The following is a 19,325-nucleotide window of genomic DNA, read 5'->3' as shown; positions in this document are numbered from 1 at the left end:
TCCAGTACTCTTGCCTGGAGAATCCCAGAGACGGGGGAGCCTGGTGGGCTGCTGTCTATGGAGTCGCACAGAGTCGGACACGACTGACACGACTTAGCAGCAGCAGCAGCAGCAGCAGCAGCAGCAGAGTTGTCACTGAAGCATGGGTTCTGGTGTCACACAACAGGGGTGCAAAGAATACCTCTGCTGCATATGAACAGAGTGAACCATCTTGACCTCTCTGTGCTTAAGCTTCCCCATCTTTAAACTACTGAGGATAATTAACGTCACCAATAGGTCTCATGAGGTTGTCACAAGAATTAAACAACGGGAAACCCAAGATTTGGCATGTTCTAGAGAGTGAAGTCGCTCAGTCATGTCTGATTCTTTGCCACCCCATGGACTGTAGCCTACCAGGCTCCTCCATCCATCGGATTTTCCAGACAAGAGTACTGGAGTGGGTTGCCATTTCCTTCTCCAGGGGATCTTCCCAACCTAGGAATTGAACCTGGGTTTCCCACATTGCAGGCAGACGCTGTATCGTCTGAGCCACCAGGGAAGGGTGGTAAGAACTCAATAAATAACAGCTACCATCAACATTAAAGCTAACCTTGCATGTTGCTCTTCTGTCTTCTAGACCCAGGAAAGACTCCCAAACCTTGAGGTGGACATGGAGAATGGATCTAACACTGCCACGTTCATACCAACCCTATCAGTTGCAAGTATTGAAGGACCCACTGTGATAAGGCTTATATGATAAGTACATTTAATATCTCATAGAACAAGATATCTGGAGTTGGTGGTTCCAGGGCTGGTTATTGGAGCTGGGTGGAGTTAACCATGACCTGGTCTCCTCCATCTGCCCTCTTAGGAGTCCTTGGTCATTGGCTCGTTCATGAGCCTGTCTTTCTGGCGGTGAGAAAATGGCTGCTGCTGCCTTAGGCTCTGAGTGTGGAGGACCACCTGAATAAGGAAGAGGACATTTCCTCCCACGGATCTCTATTTATTTGGAAGGAAACTCTCTCCTCTGAAGCTCCCTGACCACTGGGTCCCACTGCAGAATTTCCCTGAATTCTGGCCAGACTTGTGCCACGGGCCAGTGCTTGACCTCCAAGGGAGGTGGTGATGGTATCTGGAAACTTCAGTGGTGGTCCTGAGGTAGGAGTGGGGTTCTTTGGGGCCCATCTGCACCAGTCACCTCATGAACCTCAGGTGACTTCAACCTAGTTCTCTCACGTCAGCATCCCAACCACATTCCTGCATGCATCTTCCACAACAAGTCTTTCTTTTTAAAATTGTATTAAATTAATACCATCCAGTGGAATTGATGATTTGTAAAGACACACCTGGCGTACTGTAGCTTCCGTGTCAGTAGGTCCATGTACCCTACCTCGTTTGAGAGACCCAGAGTTAACACATACATTGCAGCATTCACTGAAAAGCTTTTTGAGAAACAGAGGGACTCCAACAAAATGTTGCGAACCCCTAGATTTTGGAGCTCTGAGCTCCTTGGATGGAGATGGTGGTAGGTGTGGAATGGCGGCAGGGCGGGACTTGATCAGGATGGAGAGGGTGGGTGGGCTTGGTCAGCCCTTGACTGGGGTGGGATTTGTGGTGAACTACCAACCCCTGCCCCTGCTCCCTGCCCCAGCTGACGAACAGAGACGATTCCTCTCACGTAATCTCCTGAGAAAGGAAACTCTGAACCCTGAAGCCAGCTTGGTAGCCGTCTGATGATAGTCAGCTCGGGCAGATTTAAAACTCAGGCTTTCTCACTGAGCCCATCCCATCCCCCAAGCTCTGTACCAAGCACTCATCATGCACCTGATCCTCACGACAGCCGTCTGAGTTAATATTAATATTCTTCCCTCACTTCAAGTAAGGAGGAAATTCGAAGCTGAGGTAAGCAGACCTGACCCAGGTCATTCAGCTCGTAAGTGGACCCCGGGTATGACCTGAGGGCCCCCTGAGCCTCCGTGAGGTGCCCCCTCCTTGGCTTGTGAGGCGGGCCCCACCCTCACAGCCTCCTGCCTCTTCCTCAGCCTCCCTAAGGAGTCACGGTCTTCGTGTGGGAATGACCACCATGCGCTGTTGCCCGATTCAGTTGTCTTTTGCTTCTGTTCCCACATGCAACACAGACACACTGGGACAGTCCGTGATCTCACTCTGGTTTCATAAAACAGGGGAGAGGCCTTGTTCGAGGTCTTTCCTGTTTGGGAGTGTGGGAGACAGGCACCACGCCCTCCCTCCCTGCCTCCACTCCACCAGCGCTGTGTCTGCAGCGGCCCTCCTCTCACTGAACCTCAGGGAGAAGGCAGGAGACCTGGCGCTCCAATTCTGCAGCTCTTCAAGGGAAAACCACAGGCTGGGGCTGCCACCCGGCCCCTCATCAATCCACCTTGTAGCATCTATTACTACTGCTTTTCTGCTTCGTGACTTTTAAAAGAAAGGGTATTTCCAGGTAGCTGAGGAGTGAAGACTTGTCAGAGGGTTGCAGGGAGCCAGCTCTTCTCCAAGTGCGCCTAGCGAGTTGTGGGCGGGATGAGGGCCTGGGATGCAGCCCCAGATTCTGCTGGAGCCTGAGGGCAACCACTCAGAGGCCCGGCCCTGGGGGTAGGCGTGGGGGTGGGCATGTCTGGGAAGGCCTGTTTGTTCTTTGCTGACCGGAGAAGCCTGCGGTGCACATCTGGATGGAATCAGCTGTCAGGAGGTTACTAAACACTAAAATGCCCACAGAAGATGTCGTTGGCTTGCCAGCTCAGAGCCAGGTTGGAGGTGTGTGTGTTTTGCCACCCTGGGGCATGGCATTGAATCAGAAGGGTTTTTGTTTTTTTTTTATTCCACAGATTGCCTGGATATTGGCTTTCCAGGAGATAACATTGTTTGGACTTTGAATCAACTGGTTCTTTTCAAACAAACTCCTCCTCCTGGCCAAGATTTCTCTCCTTTTGCCAAGGGAAAACTCCCCCGGGGTTGACAGGTCCCCCCACTGACAGGTCCCTCCTGTAAGTGCTGGAGATGAGTCATGGGGGAGGGGGTCTGGCTCCAGGGCTGAGGGCTGGGGCTGGGGTGCTGGAGCTGGGCCAGCAGCTCTCAGGCCACAGGCCTGGCTTCACCCGTCATTCTACTGAGAAAGGCCTCCGTCTTGTTTTCCTGAGCCACACTTTTGTGTAGCTGAGAGGGGCCTAATTGCCCAGGAATGTGACATTTTTCAGCTGCTTCGGGCTGGATAATCTTTCTGTCAATGGAATTGTTCCAGGTATAACGCTGCCTGCTGCAAGGATACTGAGAGGGAGAAGACAGAATCCCTGCCTTCTAGCATGGAATACTCCAGTTGGGAAGATAAGACAGACATCTTCAGTGAAATGATAAGACTTAAATGACAGAGCTAGCGTCATCTTGGGTTGGGACACAGCTAACTAAGTAGATGCCAGTTACTTTAGAAGGGGAGCTGAACTTCCTTTGGTTGTGAGAAGGAAGAAGGTGGGATGGGGGAAGGGGTGGGAGAGCTTCCACAAAAGGATCTACTCGGCTGGACTTGAAAGACTTAGTGAAATTTGGACAATTAGTCATAATAATAGGGCTTCCTAGGTGGCGCAGTGGTAAAGAATTCACCTGCCAATCCAGGAGACACAAGAGACGCAAATTCAATCCTTGGGTCAGGGAGATGCCCTGAAGTAGGAAATAGCAACCCACTCCAGTATTCTTGCCTGGAGAATTCCATGGACAGAGGAGCCTGGCAGCTACAGTCCAGAGGATCACAAAAAGTCGGACACGACTCCGCGACTAAGCACACACATGCACACACGTGCACACAAACACACTACTTTTTTTATTTTACAGGTGAGAAAATTAGTTTAGAGAAATTAAAAAACATGTCCGAAATCACACAACTAGTAAGAAGGGGATCTAGAATTTGAACAGAAGTGAGTCTTGTTCCAAAGCCTATTTTTATCTTCTGGTGGCTGTTGGGAGACAACTCTCCATGTGACTCTTGTGTTGCTGCTTGTCTTGTGAATAAACTGACTGCTCTTTGTTCTCTATTATCTTTTCTAAGATGTTTGCACTGAGAACAGTCTTGGAGGATAGCAACAATGTCTTCTTTCAAAACAAGGAGCAGGCATGCTCACTGGTCACTGCACAAAATTCAGGTTCCCTAAGCCCTGCTTTCCTCTCCTTTAGTGAAAACCACCGCGAGAGCAAGGGTTCACGGGTCCTCTTCGTGCTGTGCTGTGGGGGCTGGAGTTTTGGAAACCGGCGCTGAATGTGCTGATGTGCAGTCTGCTTGCTGCCCCGTGAGTAGTCAGCCCTTGGTCTCTGACCCAGGAGTCTCGTGGCTTCTACTGGCATCCATGAAACTGTGAGTGACTCAGTTGTTAGCTTGCAAGTGGGGCAAATCTCAGACCCTTCATAGCTTTTGACAGTGGCGTGTGTGTGTGTGTATGTGTGTGTTCCTGCCCTTGGAGCCTGACTTGGGGAGAAGGAAGGCCCTGGGTGAAGAGTGGAACTTTGCAGGTCAAACTGTGGAGGCAGGAAATGGAAGCCTTTCATTGAGGATCAGTGTGTCTGTGGGTTTGCGCAGCATGGAAGTTTGTGTGAGGGAGGAGTGGAAGGCAAAGATGAAGGAATAAATTACAGATAGCTTCTGAAATTCCTACAAATGGAAGACAAGAGGATTATGAGGAAAGATTGCCAGGAACATGGTTGGCGCCTGTGAATATTTCTTCAGTATTGCCTAGAAAGATATTTTAATGTGGCCGAGCAACAGTCGCTGACAGCATGCTTGGAGCGCCTGGTACGAGGATGGTCCACACCTAGTCCTACCATGTTTGTCTGACTCGTGGTTTGCGGACCAGCTGTGGCCCTGATATTCCTGCCTCCTTCTCATTTCTCTGTCCCCAGGTGGATCTGGGCTGCAGTTGAAAGCACTGAAGAAGCAGCCTCAGTTCCCCAGCATCTGGTGCAGCGCTGGTGTTTGAAATACAGGACTTTGTTGTCTGGACTGGTTGGTTTGCCTGAACTGTAGCTAAGGATGGTAGCCTGCCTGGCATTCTCCCCTTTGTCAGCCAACCTGTACCCTGCTCATCTGACTCCTGCTTTTAGCCTTCAACATCCTTGTTCACAGGCCCAGTCAGGTCCCAGCTGTTCTCTTTGCCTGCCCAGTTTGGGCTGTAACCTGCCATGCTCCACCTACCAATATTGGGATGGATGGTGGCAAAGATGGCAGATGGCCATCCAGTAAGAGTGGAAAACAGCGAGGGCTATCTGTACAACCTTCCCCACAGCAGAGCCTACACCTAGGATGATGTCTTCTCTTTCCCTTTTTTCCTGGTTTGTGGATGCACTCCTTCCTGCCCCTGCCCCTACCCACGCCACAATGTTTTCCCTGGGTATTGAGACACACTTGAAATCTCAACTGATGGTGAAGTTGGTTCACAAGCTGTGGTGGGACATGGGCCTATGGAAGGGCTGGGTTGAGACAGAGCAGCTGTTAGTACTCTGGTTGCATCTCCTTGGTCTTCACCATCTCCACGAATGCCAGTCCTACTTCCAAATGCCAGTACTGAGTCTCTTTACATAAGGACTTGCTTTGCTGTCAAGGCCCTCTTCTTCCAAGTGCCAGGCAGGCTAGAAATGCCAGGGCATGAATGCCCTCAGGAAACAGAGAGAAAAAAATGAAAAAAATGAACCGAGTCTCACTGATCTATAGTACAACTCAAGTGGTCTATTGTTGTTCAGTTGGTAAGTTGTGTCTGACTCTTTACAACCCATGGACTGCAGCACGCCAGGCCTCTCTGTCCTTCACCATCTCTCAGAGTTTGTTCAAACTCATGTCCATTGAGTTGGTGATGCTATCCAACCATGTTGTCCTCTGTTGTCCCTTCTTCTCCTGCCTTCAATCCTTCCCAGCATCAGGGTCTTTTCCAATGAGTCAGTTCTTTGCATCAGGTGGCCAAAGTATTGGAGCTTTGACTTCAGCATCAGTCCTTCCAATGAATATTCAAGATTGATTACCTTTAGGATTGACCAGTTTGATCTCCTTGCTGTCCAAGGGACTCTCAAGAGTCTTCTCCAACACCACAGTTTGAAAGCATCAATTCTTTGGTCCTTAGCTTTCCTTATGGTCCAACTCTCACATCCATACGTGACTACTGGAAAAACCATAGCTTTGACTATATGGACCTTTGTCAGCAAAGTAATGTCTCTGCTTTTTAATACACTGTCTGGGTTGGTCATAGCTTTTCTTCCAAGGAGCAAGCATGTTTTAATTTCATGGCCACAGTCACCATCTGCAGTGATTTTTGGAGGCCAAGAAAATAAAATCTGCCACTGTTCCCGTTATTTCCCTGTTTATTTGCCTTGAAGTGATGGGACCAGATGCCATAATCTTAGTTTTTTGAATGTTGAGTTTTTAAGCCAGCTTTTTCACTCTCCTCTTTCACTATCATCAAAAGGTTCTATAGTTCCTCTTTGCTTTCTGCCATAAGGGTGGTATAATATGCATATCTGAGGTAGTTGATATTTCTCCTGGCAGTCTTGATTCCAGCTTGTGATTCATCCAGCCCAACATTTTGGATGATGTATTCTGCATATAAGTTAAATAAGCAGGGTGACAATATTCAGTCTTGATGTACTCCTTTCCTAATTTTTAACCAGTCCATTTCTCCATGTCCAGTTCCAACTGTTGTTTCTTGAGCTGCCTACAGGTTTCTAAGGAGACAGGTAGGGTGGTCTGGTATGCTCATCTCTTTAAGAATTTTCCACAGTTTGTCGTGATCCACACAGTTTAAGGCTTTGGTGTAGTCAATAAAGCAGAAGTAGATGTTTTTCTGGAATTCCCTTGCTTTTTCTATGATCCAACAGATGTTGGCTATTTGATCTCTGGTTCTTCTGCCTTTTCTAAGTCCAGGTTTTACATCTGGAAATTCTAAATAGTATACATGTAATTGGAGTCCTTGAATGAGGACGGGGCAGAAAAATATTTAAAGAAATGGCTGCATCCTATTTCGTTGTATTAATGAACTTTATTTAATTATTCCTTATTGTTGGTATTTAGGTTATTTTCAATACCATTAGGAATAACATTTTAATGAAGACTCTTGTTCATATGTCTTTTAGTGTATTTCCGTTTCCTTGGGATAAATGCCTACAAGTGTGTATGTTGGGCCAAAGGATATAAACATTTTAAAGACTTTTCAAACTTTTCTCTTCAGAAACATTGACCCCATTTACCCTCCCATAAGGAGCCTGGAAAGTGTGTGTTACCTTATACCCACACACACATTGACTGAACTGCGCCTGTTTGATAGACAGAGTGGTGTTTTTATTGCTGCAAGGTTGCATTACTTTGGTTGTTACTGAAGTTGAACAGTGCTTTTATTTTCCACTTACAGAGCTGTCTGCTCATGTCCATTGCCCACTTGAACATTGTGTTATCCATTTTTTTCTCACTGATATATGATTTTTCTTTATAGATTAACTTTCATCTGTCATCTTCCAACTTTTCATATTTGTCATTGGCATTTTGGATCGGTTCCCATTGTGTTTTATGCTAGTCATCTTTTTGACCGATACTGCCAAAATATATTGATGTTTTCTAACCCATAGTTCACCTATCTGTTGTTATATGCTATCGCTAGTGTTAAAGGTAATGAGGATAAAAGACCTTTGTTCAGTAATGACTTGGGCAAGAAGCATGCATTCATGGCTGCTGTGTATAGTTGTGCAAAGTGTGCTTATCCAAGGATGCCAGTCCCCCCTCCCTCCCTCAGTGGGTGTCAGCATCAGCCTCGGGATACTTTCTCATAACTCTCAGAAAGATATTTTAGTGTTTTCCAGAGAACAGAACCCATAGGATCTGTATGTGTATGTTTATGTGTGTGTGCATATCTATATACACATGTGTATCTCTATCTATACCTGGAATACCCAGATACGTAGTCAAACATATTCTGGGTGTGTCTGTGAGGGTGTTTTTCTTTTTTGTTTGTTTTTTTAGTTATTTATATTGAAAACATTTTTTAAGTTGCTTTTTACTTGATTGATGGAGAAAAATTTTGGATACCCATATGGCATTTACAGCTGTGAGAACTGTGTAAGAAATAATTTAAAAGCAATTTCATGAAGGCATAGATATAACATATTAACTTATACCATTTAAACATTGTAAGTTGTCTTCCCATGTGTATGTGTTAGTTGCTCAGTCCTGTCTGACTCTTTGTAACCCCATTGACTGTAGCTCACCAGGCTCCTCTGTCCATGGAATTCTCCAGGCAAGAATATTGGAGTGGATAGCTGTTCCTTTCTCCAGGGGATCTTTCCAATGCAGGGAATGAACCCGGGTCTCCTGCATGGCAGGCAGATTTTTTACCATCTGAGCCACCAGTGAAGCCCAAAGCAATTTCATGAAGGCATGGATATAACATATTAACTTATATTGTTTAAACACTGTAAGTTGTTTTCCCATAACATTAGTTAAATAATCTTTCTGCTTATCTTGGTATCTTTCACGAGTTTAATGCTTGCTTGTCATTTAATTCTAAGGAAACAGTAGGTGAGTTCGTAGCATGTGATGGTAGTTTTTGCCTGATGCAAAGAGCTGACTTATTGGAAAAGACCCTTATAGTGGGAAAGACTGAAAGCAGGAGGAGAAGGGGGCAATAGAGGATGAGATGGCTGGATAGCATCACTGACTCAATGCACATGAGTTTGAGCAAACTCGGAGAGGCAGTGAAGAAGAAGGAAGCCTGGTATGCTGCAGTCCATGGGGTTGCAAAGAGTCAGATATGACTTAGTGACTGACAACAACATTTAAATAGGTAGGCTTTAACAGTAGATTAGATTGCAATTTTACTTACTAAAGTAAGGCAGATTGCCCTCCATAATGTGAGTGGGCCTCATCTAAGTACATATAAAGATATATCTATATATATATGTATATATGGGACCTCTGTAACTGCTGATTCTGAATCTGTGCATACGAAGGGTCAACTGTACTACACCATTTTATATTAGATTCTATAAGTGACTTGAGCATCTGTGATTTCTCTGGGGGTCTTGAAGTGAATCCTCTGCCACTACTGAGGGATGACTATATATGTGTGTGTCTGTGTATCTATATAAATTTATATTTTCTTTTTTTTTTTAAGAGGAACTGGTTTGTGCAATCATGGAGACTAATGAGTCCAGGCTGTAAGGTGGGCTAGCCGGGTGGAGACCCAGGGGAAGCTGATGTTCCACTTTGAAGGCCAGCAGGAAGAGCTGATATTGCAGAGGAAGTCTGAGGGCAGTCTTCTGGAGAATCCTCTCTAACTCAGGGGAAGTTTGGTCTTTTTGTGTTTTCAGTTGCCTTCAACTGATTGAATGAGGCCCATTCATGGTATAGAGGGCAATCTGCTCTACTCTAGTGATTAAAATTGTAATCTAATCTATTGTTAAAGTCTACCCATCTAAATGTTAATCTCATTCATAAAACACTGTCACAGATACACCTGGAATAATGTTTGACTAAATATCTGGGAAATGCTGCCATCTATATCTCATAACGATATCTATCTGGTCTAGAGATAACTGCTTTTATTCATCTCGATATTTCCAGTACTTAGCCTAGGTGGTGAGTGACAGGTATTGGATGAATGAATGACTGATTGAAGATGGACTGAAGATGCTCAGACACTGGATGCCAGAATTAGGATCAGAATTTACTTTCTCTGGAATTCAAGCCCTATGAGTTCCCTTCCTGATGCATCAACTTCTGGTTTTACAGAGGCATTTATAAAGGTCAGTCTTTCTGGAAGGTTCTCCAGCCCTAGGGCTGACTCCTTCCTTAACTGGCTCCTGATACCAGTCAGGGTCTGCTTCTACTGTCTCAAGGCTCTTTATAAAGCCAAGCAGAATTATCCCTTAAACAATCTCTTCCTTTAAAAACCTCTGAATAATTAACAATGGAGAGGCTACTACCGGGGTAAAATAGAACTCTTTGAGGGCTGTGCTTTCACCTGCCTGTCCTGAAGCCTCATGGAGTAGAGAATGCCAGAAGAATATTGCCAAGACCTGGGACTGAAGTCAAGGTAATTAAATAAAATCTCAGACTCTTCCTAAGGAGCAAACATAACTTTTCATAAGGACTAATTGTTAGGAAATCTGTAGGTACTTTGCAGATTTAAGAGGCTGGTTCATATTAGCTGGTGTTATTCTCCTTAACTGCTTCTCTTTAAACATATTGACTGTTCTTACTTAGGTCTCTCCTGCCTCCCATTTTTTTCTTCTTTGTGAAAGTTATGGTCGATTCAAGTTACTAAGATTTTACCAAGAATGAATAGTAGGCCCTTTGTGTGCATGAAATGCAAGTTGTGGCTTCGCCCTCAATAAAATGAGGATAATAGCAGACAACTTAAAATGTTCCAGGCAATGTGTTAAACATTTTACATGTATTATTTAATTCCCTTCTCACAATGACCCTAGAAAGTAAAAGTCTTATTGTTTACTGTTTCCCCTCTACAGATGGGAAAACTGGAAACAGAGTTCCAATATCTTGTCTTGGTCAAAAAGTCGGGATTCAAATCCACATTCCTCTGGCCTCAAAGCCTGAAGTCTAGGTCGTTGCATTGTATTTCCTCTCATGATCCACTGGGTGATTTATACAAAAGAATTCTTAGCTACTAAATCTTAGGACACAAAAAAGCCATATAAAAATTATTAAAATAAATGAATACTTCAATGTAAAACTATTAATAATGGATAAATCTTAACAATCATGCATAGATATTGGTATAGAAGATTTTAACTTTTGTCTTCAATTATTAGTATTTTTGGAGTTGCTCAGGCTCACAACTTTTTCTTTTCAAATAGTCTAGAAGGGTACAAGATGAAAAAGAAAAGTCTTCTACCTTTACTGCATATTTGCTTTATTATTTGAGAATATTTAATTTAGGTATAGATGACAAGAAAACAAATAGAATGGATGAAACTTAGAGAGAAGGATAGTTACAGATAATGTGTAAACAAGTAGTTCGTAAGATCCCCAGAAATTATTCCTCTTACAATGGGGAGTCTGTCCCCTTTGATCAACATTTCTATCTCCCCCATTTTCAGCCTTTGATAGACCTGGAATTTATTTTAGTGTAGGGGCAAGAAAGCTTCCAGCTTTGTTTTCCTCCAAATGGTTTGCCAGTGTTCCCAACTTCATTGAATAATCTACCCTCCTCTACTGCTTTGCAATGATACCTTTGTCATAGATAAAGATCCTATATGTATTTGGATCTCTTTTGCATTGGTATGTCTCTCTGTTTTTGTTTTGATTCAAACTGTCAATTACTGTAGCTTTCTATTTCTGTTATTTAAAAAAAATGTATGATAGAGCAATCCTTCCCACTCCACTGCAGTTATTCTTTTTAAAATGTTTTTTTCATGGCCTATCTTGCGTGTTTCTATTCCATATGAAACTCATGCTTTCCCCCTTAGTATCAATTTGTCTAGTCCCCCCTATAATCTTACCAGTTTTTTAAAAGTTGAAGTCAGATTAAATTTTGAGATTATTGAACAATTCTGAGATAATTTAAATACAAATTTAGAGATAACTGAGTTGATATTTTATTACTCTTGTCTTGCCTTGTTTAATATTAAAGTATAATAATCCTATTTATTCAAATCTTATTTTGCATGTCTTCATAGAAACTTAAAGTTTTTTTCATGTAGGTCTGCACATTTCCTATATGATTCTCAAACATATTGTCTGTTTTGTGCTTTGGTTAACGAAAGATATTCCTTTGTTATATTCTTGAATTGGTGGGGGTTTAATAGCAAAGCAGCCAAAGTATAGGCTTTTGTGCCTTACTGCCTGATTTATATCTGATCTTTAGCTTTGTGAATTAGTGCAGGTTATTGAATCTCTCTATGTGCCACAGCTTCCTTTTCCATAGAATGTGGATAATAATAATAGTGCCTGCCTGAGGGACTGTTCAGCAGATTAAGCAATTTATTTTTGAAGAGTTCTTTGAAAAGTGCCTGCTGCATAGCAAGCACTTGAGATGTTAATTATGTTGCAGAGCTATTGATTTCTACCAGTTAATTCCACAATTAACCACTTTACTGGATTTTCTTATTTTTTTATAACAGTTCTTTGGAGAATCCTCCAGGTAATCAAGGTGTATTGTCATTTTATCCATCAATTTCAGAAGGTATGTCTTAGTTCCCTCCCTGATTAAGATGAGGAAATTAGTGCTCAATGCATTTCCCTCCATACCTCCTTCTTCGCCCCTTCTCAGCTGCATTAGGTATACTATTACCTCTCATCATTATACTATGTTCTATAACTGGAATTAAACTCCTTTGGTAATTCTTTGATACATAAACATAAATGATTCTTAATCTGGGGCCTTGGAGAACATGGCAGTGGCAAGGACAGAGGCTGTGAAATCGTTTTTCATTTTCTCTGAATTCTCACGTAAAAGCAGACAGAACTGCTGGATAATAAAGTAACCTAGTCTATGGGCAACATTTACAACGTAGCTAGGTTATAAGGAAACTCCAGGACCCTGCAAACACACACAGGTGAGGACAAACCACTAATAATCTCAAAAACTGTATTGTATCAGTATCTGCACAGGATAAAGGACAGAGATGCACTGGCCATCTTACAGGCCCGAACCAGGAGAAATCCAATAGATATTCACTGACAAGCATGGAAAGCCAATTTGAGAAAAGAACCAAATGTGAGAAGACTTTTACTGTCCATACTGGGCTTCCCAGGTGTTGCTAGTGGTAAAGAGCCCACCTGCCAATGCAGGAGACTTAAGAGATGCAGGTTTGATCTCTGAGTCGGGAAGATTCCCCCGGAGAAGGGAATGGCAACCCACTCCAGTATTCTTGCCTGGAGAATCCCATGGACAGAGGAGCCTGGTGGGCTACAGTCCATGGGTTCGCAAAGAGTCGGACACGACTGAAGCAACTCAGCATGCACTGGATGGATGCAAGGGGATCATGGTAAGATCTGAAGCGGTTGGACCAGCCGGAGCTCCCTTCCAGCAGTTTATTGTGATAGGGAATATAGAGAGGAAGGAAAGAGAAGGGCCAGGAAGAAACGAGAGTAGAGACCAAAGTCTTATAAATCAAGGCATTTCATTTTTGAAACATCCCCACTTTCTTAAAAAAAAAAAAAAAAAAAAAGAACTCCACCATTACCAGCATTAATAACAAAACAGTTACTGATGTAACACAGAATGGAAACTCTGTGATGTTAGAAAAGCCATGCTAATTTTTCTTTTTGAAAGTCCAGGACAATAAACTTCACATAAAAATAAAGAACAGAAGGGACTTCCCTGGTGGACCAGTGGCTAAGACTCTGTACTCCCAGTGCAGGGGGCCCAAATTTAATCTCTGGTCAGGGAACTAGACCATACATGTTGCAACTAGGAGTTTGCATGCCACAACTAAAGATCCTGAATGCCACAATGAAGATCGAAGATTCTGCATGCTGCAACTAAGACCTGTCACAGCCAAATAAATACATAAATATTAAAGGAGAACAGAAAATTATTGAAGTCAAATCCCATAAAACTTATTATAAGAAAAAAAAAGTAAGGAGCAGAATGATATCCTTACAATGAATGCATGCCAGGAATACTTGCCTACAAATTAAAAGTGTACTGTACTCTTCTATTTCAAAATGAGCTAAAACAGATTAGTAAGATAATACCAGATGTGAAAGAAAAACACAAATCAGAAATAGAAAATTCAGAAGTGAGGTGACAGAGAGGCAAAATGAGGAGACAGAAAAATATATTCCAAAGAAAGAACAAGACAAAGCCCTAGTATTAGAACTAGCAGAGCAGATACAATCTTTGCTAGAAATAAAGAATTCAAGGTAACGATCAAAAAGATGCTCAAGAAACTCAGGAGAAGAGTGGATAAACATAGTGATAAGTTTAATAAAGAGTTAGAAAATACAAAGAAGAACCAAGCAGAGTTGAAGAATACAAAAACTGAAATTAAAACATATACTAGAAGGAATTAATAGTATATTAAATGATATACGTGAACTGGAAGACAGAGTAGTGGAAATCACCCTCATTGATCAGAAAAAAGAAAAAAAGAATTAAAAATAAAATGAGGATGGTTTAAGAGATGTCTGAGACAACATCAAGCATACTAACATCCACATCATAGGGTTTCAGAAGGAAAAGAGAGAGAAGAAAGGACAGACAACTTATTTGAAGAAATAATTGGCTGACAACTTGCCTAATCTCGGAAATGAAACAGACATCCAGATCCAGGAAGCACAAAAAGTCCCTGATAAAATGAACTCCAAAGAAGTCTGTGTGTGTGTGTAAGTTGCTTCAGTCGTGTCTGACTCTTTGCAACCCTATGGACTGTGGTCCACCAGGCTCCTCTGTTCATGGGATTCTCCGGGCAAGAATACTGGAGTGGGTTGCTATGTCCTCCTCCAGGGAATGTTCCCGACCCAGGGATCACACTGAGTCTCTGACATCTCCTGCATTGGTAGGCAGGTTCTTTACCACTAGTGCCATCTGGGAAGCCCAAAGGAATCCAAACCAAGACATATTATAACTGAAATGTCAAAAATTAAAGAGACTATTAAAAGCAGCAAGGGAAAAGCAACTAGTTATGTACAAGGAAACTCCCATAAGACAATCAGCTGACTTTTCAGCAGAAATTTTGCAGGCCAGCAGAAATTTTGCAGGCACAATGCATTCAAAGCAATGAAAGAACAAAACCCACTACCAAGAATACTCAATCCAGCAAGGCTCTCACTTGTGTTTGAAGGAGATAGAGACAGTTCTACAGATAAGCAAAAGCTGGAAGAATTCAGCACCACCAAACCAGCTTTACAAGAGAGGTTAATAGGACTTCTATAAACGGGAAAGAAAAGGCCACAATTAGAAATATGAAAATTGCAAAGGGAAAAGTCTCCTTGTAAAGGCAAACTTATAGTAAAGGTGGTAGATAAACCACTTACAAATCTAATAGGAAAGTTAAAAGTAGTAAAATCGTCTATATCATGATAAATAGTTAAGGGATGCACACACACACAAAATGTAAAACATGATGTCAAAAAATAAATGTGAGTGCAAGGGGAATAGTAGAACACATTTAAACTTAAGAGATTACCAATTTAAAATAATTTTACACACACACACACACACACACATATACATATCCACAAACCAAAAACCTATGATAGATACACACACAAAAGAGAAGGGAATTCAAACAATATTAAAGATAGTCATCAAGTCACAACAGAAGAGAGGAAAAGAAGATAGAATAAAAAAGAACTACAAAAACAACCAGAAAACAATGAAAAAAATGGCAATAAATACATACCCATCAATAATTACTTTAAATGTAAATGGACTAAATGCTCCAAATGAAATAATATAGTGACTGCTTACAGGAGACTGACTTCATATCTAAAGACACAAAGACTAAAGTATGAGGACAGAAAAACGTATACCATGCAAGTGGAAATAAAAAGAAAGCTGAGATAGTAATACTTATATCAGAAAAAAGAGACTTTCAATCAAAGACTGTCACAAGAGACAAGGAAGGACATCACATTGTGATCAAAGGATCAATCCAACAAGAAGATATAACAACTGTTAATACATATTCACCCAACATAGGAGCATCTAAATACCTATGAGAGGAGTTAACAAACATAAAGGGAAGAATTGATAGTAACACAATAATAACAAGGGACTTTCAACACCCCACTTAACATCAATGGATGGATCCTCCAAGAGGAAAATCAACAGGAAAAGATTGGCCTTAAATAACATGTTATATCAGATGAACTTTAATAGATACATAGAGAGCATTCTGTCTAAAAACAGAAGAAAAGGGAATTCCCTGGTGGTCCAATGGTTAGGACTCCATACTTCCACTGTCAAAGGTGCAGTCAGGAAACTAGGATCACTGCAAGCTATGCAGCGCAGCCAAAAAATTAAAAGAAAAACCCAGAAGAATATATTTTCTTTTCAAGTGCATATGGAACATTCTCCAGGATAGGTCACTTGCTAGGTTACAAAACAAGTCTCAATAAATTTGAGAAGATTGAAATATCAAGCATCTTTTTTGATCATAATGGTATGAGACTAGAAGTCAAATAAAAGAAAAAACTGCAAAAACACGAATTAAAAATGGCTGAACAATATACTAATAAACAACCAATGGATCACTGACGAGGGAGGGAGGGAGGGAAGGAGGATAGAAGAGTTTGACGTGATTGTGTGCGCGTGCGCGTGCACACACACATGCACACACACACACACACGACATGTAGGATCTTCCCAGACCCAGAGATTGAACCCGTGTCCCCTGCATTGGCAGGTGGATTCTTATCCACTGCACCAGCAAGGAAGTCTAAAGAGGTGAATCTTTGTCCCGCAGTTTCTTAATTGACCAGACTGTGAGCAGTGCAGGATGAATGGTTCTCAAAGCAAAACCGGGATTTTGAGAGAAAGGAATGCATGCGGTTCAGGCAAAAGGAGAGGTGCCCATTGCAGTTTTCTGTCATCTTGGTCCTCCCCGAAAAAATCATTCATTCACTCTCTTTAGTAGTAGCTTGGTTTTTTACCCAAGGAGTAATCCTTCAGCTGACAGCCGTTCTCAAAATGTAAAGGCGTAGCCAGCTGTTCCAGTGACAGGTCATGCTGGTTTCTGCTCTCCTCCACACTCCCACTCTCTATTTCTGCTGACCTTGGTCTCAGAGCCCCCCAGATGACTCTAACCTTAGCTACAGCTTTCTCTGTTGTTAATTCTGGGATTTTACTCCTTCCTCTCTGTTTTTAAAATATGAGTACAGTTTATTTACAGTATTGTGTTAGTTTCAGATGTACAGTAAAGTGATGCAGAAAAAATATATTTTGGACTATTTCCCATTTCAGAGTATTATAAAATATTGAATGTAATTTCCTGTGCTATACAGTAAATCCTTATTTGTTTTATATATAGAAGTTTGTATTTGTTAATCCTGTACTGCTCATTTATCCCCACCTCCATTTCCCCTTTGGTAACCATAAGTTTTTCTATGTCTGTGTGTCTGTTTCTGTCTTGTATATAAATTCACTTCATTATTTTCTTAGATTCCACATGTAAGTGCTATCATATAGTACTCATCTTTCTCTGACTTATTTCACTAAATGTAATATTCTCTAGGTCGATCTGTGTTGCTGCAAGTGCAATATTTCATTATTTTTTAAGGTCAAGTAATATTTTATTGTGTGCGTGTGTGTGTGTGTATCATAACTTCTTAAGCTAATTGTCTTAATGGGCACTTAGGTTGTTTCCATGTCTTGGCGATCACAAACAGTGCTGCTATGAGCATTGAGATGCATGTGTCTTTTAGAACTTTGCTGCTGTTGTTGGTTAATTGCTAAGTCTTTTGTGACCCCGTGGTCTGTAGCCTGCCAGGCTTCTGTCTGTGGGCTTTCCCAGGCAAGAATACTGAAGTGGGTTGCCATTTCCTTCTCCAGGAGATCTTCCTGACCCAGGGATCGAGCCCACATCTCCTGCTTGGCAGGTGGATTCTTCACCACTGAGCCACCAGGGAAGTCCTTTTAGAATTCGTTTTTGTTTTTTCTGGGTATATACCTGGGTGGGATTGATGAATCAAGCAGTAGCTCTGTTTTTAGTTTTTAAGAAGCCTCAGTACTGTTTCACATCGAGGCTTCACTCATTTACATTTCTACCGACAGTGAAAGAGTGTTCCCTTTTCTCCACCTCCTCTCCAGTGTTTATTATTTGTAGACTTTTTAATGATAGCCATTCTGACCAGCGTAAGATGATACTTCATTGTGGTTTTGATTTTCATTTCTCTACTAATTAGCATCTTTTCACGTGGCTGTTGGCTAAATGTTTGTCTTCTTTGAAGAAATGTCTAAGTTGTCTGCCCATTTTTTGATTGGGTTATTTGTTTTTTTCAATATAGTGTAATATGAGCTGTTTGTATATTTTGGATATTAACCTCTTGTCAGTCACATTATTTGCAAATATTTTCTCCTGTTCTGTAGCTTGTCTTTTCATTTTGTTTATGGTTTCCGTTGCTAGGAAAAAGCTTTCAAATTTGATTAGTTTCCATTTTTGCTTTTATTTCTTTTGCTTTGGAAGACTGATCTAAAAAGAAAATATTGCTATGAATTGTGTCAGAGAATATTTTTCCTATATTCTATTCTAGGAGTTTTATGATGTCATGTCATATATTTAGGTCTTTAAACCATTTTGAGTTTACTTTTGTCTATGGTGTAAAGTGTTCTAACTTCATTGATTTACATACAGATATCCACCTTTCCCAGTACCACTTGTTGAAAAGACTGCTTTTCTCCGTTGTATGTTTTTGCCTCTTTTGTTATAGATTAATTGATTGTAGGTGTATGGATTTATTTCTGGGCTCTTATTCTGTTCTATGGATCCATATATCTGCCATATATCCATATATCTGATCCATATATCTTCCTTCTGTGTCGGTACCATGCTGTTTTGATTATGGTAGCTGTGCAGTTTTGTCCACAGTCTAGAAGGGTTATGCCTCCAGCTTTGTTCATTTTCCTTAGGATTACTTTGGCAACTGTGGGACTTTTGTCATTCCATATAAATTTTAGGATTATTTGTCTAGTCCTGTGAAAAATGTCATGAGTGTTTTGATAGGGATTGCATTAAATCTGTAGATTGTTTTGAGTATAATGGCCATTTTAGCAATATTAATTCTTCCAATCCAAGAGCATAAGATATCTATTTCTTTGAATCATCTCTTCAGTTTCCTTTATCAGTGCTTTAAAGCTTTCAGTTTATAGGTCTTTGCTTCCTTGGTTAAGTTTATAGCTAAGTATTTTACTATTCTTTTGATGTTATGGGATTTTTTTTAACTTTCTGACATTTTATTGTTACTGTAAAGAAATGCGTCAGATTTCTGTATATTAATCTTGTATCCTGTTGCCTTCCTGAATTCATTTATTAATGCTAATAGTTTTTGTATGGATACTTAAGGGTTCTCTATACAGAGTATCATGTTATCTGCAAATAGGGACATATTTACCTCTTCCCTTCCAATTTGGATGCCTTTTATTTCCTTTTCTTGACTGACTGCTGTGGCTAAGACTTCCAGTACTATATTGCATAGAAATGGTGAGAGTGGGAATCCCTGTCTTGTTCCTGAATTTAGTGGGAAGGCTTTTGGCTTTTCACCGTTGAGTATTATGTCGGCTGTGGGGTTGCTGTAAATAGCTTTTAGTATGTTGAGATGTTTTCTCTCTACAGCTACGTTGGTGAGAGTTTTTGTCATGAATGGATGTTGAATTTTGTCATGTGCTTTTGCTGCACCTATTAAA

The 19,325-nt window shown here is 41.4% G+C and overlaps 1 protein-coding gene across 2 annotated transcripts in view; it reads left to right on the top strand.

The window, feature by feature from the left end:
* The first annotated feature begins 4,069 nt into the window (after positions 1 to 4,069).
* The window catches only part of GEM (GTP binding protein overexpressed in skeletal muscle), a 50,900-nt gene continuing 35,644 nt past the window's right edge, over positions 4,070 to 19,325 (top strand). The window contains exon 1 of one of the 2 annotated variants that reach the window (XM_081496933.1): positions 4,070 to 4,274. The gene's annotated coding sequence lies outside the window, so the exon portion shown is untranslated. Of the gene's footprint in view, positions 4,340 to 19,325 lie in introns of both variants that reach the window. The other variant, XM_081496934.1, reaches the window with a different exon arrangement.

This window comes from Giraffa tippelskirchi, chromosome 6, assembly GCF_054371585.1.
Source record: "Giraffa tippelskirchi isolate mGirTip1 chromosome 6, T2T-mGirTip1v1.2.pri, whole genome shotgun sequence".
Taxonomy (NCBI): Eukaryota; Metazoa; Chordata; class Mammalia; order Artiodactyla; family Giraffidae; genus Giraffa; species Giraffa tippelskirchi.
This window is presented reverse-complemented; position numbering and strand designations above follow the sequence as displayed.